We start from the raw sequence: 6,150 nt of genomic DNA on the forward strand, positions 1-6,150 counted from the left end.
CACAGAGGAATTATGGAGCTCTGTCAGAGTGACCATTGGGTTCTTGATCACCTCCCCGATGAAGGCCCCTTTCCCCCGATTGCTTAGTCTGGCCGGGCTTGCCAGCTCTAGGAAGAGTCTTGGTGGTTCCAAACTTCTTCTATTTAAGAATGATGGAGGCCACTGTGTTTTTGGGGACCTTCAATGCTGCAGAACTTTTTTGGTACCCTTTTCTCCCTTTTCTCGACACAATCCTGTCTCGGAGCTCTACGGACAATTCCTTCGACCTCATGGCTTGATTTTTGCTCTGACATGCACTGTCCACTGTGGCACCTTAAACAGTAAGGTGTGTGCCTTTCCAAATCATGTCCATTCAATTGAATTTACCACAGGTGGACTCCAATCAATTGTAGAAACATCTCAAGGATGATCAATGGAAACAGGATGCACCTGAGCTCAATTTGGAGTCTCATAGCAAAGGGTCTGAATAGTATTTTTTGTCATCATGGGGTATTGTGTGTAGATTAATGAGGAAAAATATTTATTTAATTCATTTTAGAATAAGGCTGTAACGTAGCAAAATGTGGAAGAAGTCATGTGGTCTGAATACTTTCCAAATGCACTGTAATTCTCCCTCTCACTCCCTTCCCACCCCTGTTTTTAGGGACCCCTTGGTGCGCCCCCATCAAGGTGAAGCACGGTAATGTGAGCTGTCGCAGTCCCGGCGGGGAATACTATGGGAACGTGATGGGATCGCGCTGTAAGATCCGCTGTAAGAGGGGTTACGAGATGCAGCATGGACACGCAGAGGTGGTGTGTATGGCCAGCAAACACTGGTCAGGGAGCTATGCCTGCAGGGGTGAGACCACCACACACACACACACACACCTGTACTACTGGCGAGACACAACATCACTGGACACACACCTCTACACCAAAAATAGAGTTGTGTGTCCAGCTACCTGACCATCTACCTGACAATCAGACATGTATGGAGTATTCATTTATGTTTCTATGTCAGAGATTCACTGTCCTAAGCTGCAGATGCCTGCGAATGGGGGATATACGTGTTCAGACGGATCCTACCTTAACTCCCTCTGCGAGTTCTTCTGCTCCCCTGGATACAATCTGAAGGGACTGTCACCTGCCAGTACCACAAGACCTGGACTTCAGGAGAGAGCGTCTGTGTGGGTTAGTCAGAGAGCGTGTGTATGTGTGTGTGTTCGTCCGTGCATTTACAGATGTACAGTGTGTTTGTGGTGTGTGTGTGTGTGTCTGTAGCTATGTGATTATTATTGAGGTTTCCACGTCAAAAGCACATTGAATATAGCCACGTCCTAATTCCAACCCCCACACGGTTTAACAGCTGCATATAGGCTGCTCTCTAGACTATGGGATCAATTAAATGATATTCACTCTGAATCCTGACTGACTTCATGAGGCTGTGTTATAGACAGGTTTAATCAAGATCTAAGACCTACATCACACACACACACACACACACACACACACACACACACACACGCGCGCGCGTGCGCACACACACACACACACACACACACACACACACACACACACACACACACACACACACACACACACACACACACACACACACACACACACACACACAGTGTAAGGGTGAGTAACCATAAGCCTGTGCTGCTAGCTCAAGCATGACACACTATGAACTATGACAATCCCAGTCTCAGAACAACTGGAGTAGCATCTCGTATGCAAACACATTTTAATTAAGGTGGTGTGTGATTTGTTAATGCAGTTGTGGAGACATTGTTCACTGTAGCTTGTCTTCATTACTGACGATGGATATGGTGAGATTCAGATTCCTCCCTCCTCATCCACACCAGCAAATTACACCCAGCAGCCAACTAGCAATCTCACAGAGAAAGTAGATGTTCAATGACTGTGTTTATGTAATTATAAGCATGGCTGAATTTGTGTGTGTGTGTGTGTGTGTGTGTGTGTGTGTGTGTGTGTGTGTGTGTGTGTGTGTGTGTGTGTGTGTGTGTGTGTGTGTGTGTGTGTGTGCGTTTGTGGCTAAGCCTGAGACTCAAAAATGATCACTGACGTTCGAGACAATACATCATATTGCATGTTCTTTTGTCCAAGAAAGTCAGATTTGGACTTTTTGAGTGATTTAGAAGAACAGGTTGTGTAACACACACACATACACACACATACACACACACTGACACACATAGCTGTGATGGAGTTGAGTGCTTTCTGCTCTAGTGAAATGACATTGATTCTCCTGGTCTGCGGTGACAATAGCTTCTCTAGTCTAGATTCAGCCCAGTTACATAGACAGGACACAACATCGCAGAACAGAACAGGGGGATCACTCTGGATAACAGTTTTCCTTTTTATTTTTCTCTCTTCCTGTTTCTCTCCTGTCTCTGTCTCCTGACATTTCCTCTTCTCCTCTACTTCCCCCTCTCTCTACTTCTCCCTTTCCCCCCTCGCTCTCTCTCTGGTAGATGTTGACATCCCAGTAGTAAAGTGTCCTAACCTGAAGGAGAAGACAGCAGAGCCAAGCAGGCTCACAGTCAGGATGACCTGGGACACACCAGAGGGCAAGGACACAGCTGATGGCATCCTCACCGAGTCAGTCTGACCTCTGACCCCTGACCCTTAACCCCTTCCTTTAACATGTAGTATTAAAGAAATATTGTGAGATTTTGGCAATTGTTCTACTTACCCAGAGTCAGATAAGCTCATGGATGCCATTTGTATGCCCCTGCGTGCAGTCTGAAGATAGTTTCATGTGCCATTGCTAACTAGTGTTAGCACAGCATAGCGGATGTTAGCAACTTCCTTGAAACTGCACGCAGAGACATAACAATAGTATACATCAGTTTATCTGACTCTCAGGAAGTATGCCAAATTAATAGTAGTAGTAGCATCAGTAATAGTAGGGTAAATCTTTAGTTAGGCTTCATCACTATTGACACAGTATAGTATTTGACTAAGGCTTTTTACAGTGTTATATTGAAAGGGAAGCCTCCTGGACACTTCCCTGAGGGTCTCCATAAGATGTCCTACACCGTCTACGACCGCGCCGGGAATAAGGGCAGCTGCCGCTTCTCTGTCAGAGTACGAGGTGACCCCCCAACATAAGGGCCAGTTTGAAATTTACTGGGGCAATGTTCTGACAACATTTGAAGGAACAATCACATAACTTACACATTTTTCCTGTGAAAGTGGCTTTCTGAATCTGTTTTGTGCCACCAGTGCGTCGCTGCAGCCCCATGACCCCCCCAGACAACGGTTTTATGAAGTGTGATAGCGATGGTAATAACTATGGAGCAACCTGTGAGTTCAAGTGTACAGGAGGGTATGAGCAGCAGGGCAGCGCTGCGAGGGTGTGCCAGTACGGTCTCACCTGGTCTGGCACGGAAACCAACTGTGCAGGTACGTGTCTGTGCACACATACGCACACACACACACACCACACAAACGTACATGACACATCCACCATGTTGTGTTTAGCAGTTGTGAAGCGGTGGTCAGGGGTGCTGAGGGGTTCGCTGGAGGTGAAAATGGGCATGTCTCCCTCGGCCAGGGTGGGCTGTCGATCGATCACAGAGATCCAGAAGATCAATACCGCCTGCTCTGAAATCGACCAGCACTGTCTGTGACACATACTTATGTGGGTTATTTAAGCAATAAGGCCCAAGGGGGTGTGGTATATGGCCAATATACCACGGCTAAGGGCTGTTCTTTTGCAAATCAAATCAAATCAAATCAAATCAATGCACAATGCAACGCGGAGTGTCTGGATACAGCCCTTACCCGTAGTATATTGGCCATATACCACGAACCCCCGAGTTGCCTTATTGCTGTTGTAAACTGGTTACCAACGTAATTAGAGCAGTAAAAAAAATATGTTTTGTCATACCCGTGGTATATGGCCTGTAATATACTGGGTGGTTCGAGCCCTGATTGCTGATTGGCTGACAGCCGTGTTATATCAGACTATATACCACAAGTATGACAAAACATTTATTTTTATTGCCCTAATTACATTGGTAACCAGTTTATAATAACAATAAGGCACCTCAGGGTTTTGTGATATATGGCCAATATACCACGGCTAAGGGCTGTTCTTATGCACGACGCAACACAGAGTGCCTGTATACAGCCGTGGTATATTGGCCATATATCACAAACCCCAGAGGTGCCTTAATGTTATTATAAACTGGTTATATACCACACACCCCCATGCCTTATTGCTTAAATATACCACGGCTGTCAGTCAATCAGCATTCACGGCTTGAACCACCCAGTTTATAATGTCTGATAGAGGTGTATTATACTTCTATTATATTGTGTAATATAGTGACAATTCACATAGCACTTCTTATACACTCTGGGTAATTGGCTAACAATGTTTCTAGCAACAAGACCAGTACAGAGTAAAACAGCAATGAAATAAATCAAAACATTTTTTTTTATTGTCAATTGCAATTCAAGTGTTTCAAAAAATAACATAATTTACATTCATAAAATGTGATGATGTGATATGATGAAATGGTATATAGTGTTTTATTATGTCATGTCACAGCTATGAACATCAACGTGGGGGTGCGTACGGCCTCAGGTCTGCTGGACCAGTTCTATGAGAAACGACGCCTCCTCATCATCTCTGCTCCCACTGCTGCCAATCATTACTACAGGTTCCAGATGACTGACCTACAGGTGAGGGAGAGAGGGATGGAGGGATAGAGGGAAGGATGGAGGGATAGAGGGAGGGATGGAGGGATAGATGGAGAGGAAGGGAGAGAGGGAGGGAGGGATAGAGGGAAGGATGGAGGGATAGAGGGAAGGATGGAGGGATAGAGGGAAGGATGGAGGGATAGAGGGAAGGATGGAGGGATAGAGGGAGGGATGGAGGGATAGATGGAGAGGAAGGGAGAGAGGGAAGGAGGACAGAGGAGAGGGAGGGAGGGAGGGAGGGAGGGAGGGAGGGAGGGAGGGAGGGAGGGAGGGAGGGAGGGAGGGAGGGAGGGAGGGAGGGAGAAAGGTTGAGAGAAAGAGGAGAAAGGCTGAGAGAAAGAGGAGAAAGGCTGAGAGAAAGGAGAGACTGAGTGGGAGAGTAGGTAAAATTCTGCTTATTGAGTGCTGCAGCAGAATGTGTGTGTTTGAAGTGGTTGTGCTGATGGGGTGTGTAGTGCCACAGTTCCTGCTAAACAGAAAATGTCATGGGGCAGAGTAAAAAAGGCCAGTGCTCTCTGTAAATTCAGGCTGTTTGGAGGGTTCTCTGGCATAAAAAGCTATTAAAGGCCAGTGCTCTCTGTAAATTCAGGCTGTTTGGAGGGTTCTCTGGCATAAAAAGCTATTAAAGGCCAGTGCTCTCTGTAAATTCAGGCTGTTTGGAGGGTTCTCTGGCATAAAAAGCTATTAAAGGGCAGTGGCCTTTAAAAGGCCTGACCTTTAAAAGTGTCACGAAAGAAGTGACTATTGTCATATGCTGTGAGTCATTCCAAACTCGCCTTTAACTGTCCAGGTGATAGATTCAGTGAAACGTCTATGTGAGTGCATTTTCATGTTCTGTGCTAGTGTGCTAGTGTGTGTACAATGTTATTTGTGTGTTTATGATATTAATGGCTGTGTGTGTGTGTGTGTGTGTGTGTGTGTGTGTGTGTGTGTGTGTGTGTGTGTGTGTGTGTGTGTGTGTGTGTGTGTGTGTGTGTGCGCTTTTGTGCATGCATGTTCCAGCATGCCCAGTGTGGTCTGGACCTCAGGCATGTGACAGTGATTGAGCTGGTGGGGATTTACCCCGCACAGATCGGTCGTATCCGCCACAGACTTATCCCTCCAGGGCTGGCCTTACAACTCAGGTATACACACACACACACACCATCATCATTCATAACAAACCTACAACTAATTTTCACAGCATTCTTCAGACTGACCATTGTGTGTTCAGCCTTGACCTGATGGAAGTATTGATGTCTGTTGTCTAGGTTACTGCTCCAGATCTCCCATAATAACTTCAACATGGTGATGATTGACAAGCAGGGGCTGGACAGGGAGCGCTACACGTACCCCATCACCTCCGCCCAGATCTTCACCACCATAGACACATGGCAGGGACGTGTAGATGAGATGGTGCAGCAGCAGCAGGAGGCAGGCCACACCTGCCAGTAG

The 6,150-nt window shown here is 46.3% G+C and overlaps 1 pseudogene; it reads left to right on the forward strand.

Annotated features, from left to right (window-relative positions):
• LOC109904946 (sushi-repeat-containing protein SRPX-like) overlaps positions 1 to 6,150 on the forward strand; it is a 34,944-nt pseudogene extending 28,794 nt beyond the window's left edge.

Source organism: Oncorhynchus kisutch, linkage group LG2 (genome assembly GCF_002021735.2).
Source record: "Oncorhynchus kisutch isolate 150728-3 linkage group LG2, Okis_V2, whole genome shotgun sequence".
Lineage (NCBI taxonomy): Eukaryota > Metazoa > Chordata > Actinopteri > Salmoniformes > Salmonidae > Oncorhynchus > Oncorhynchus kisutch.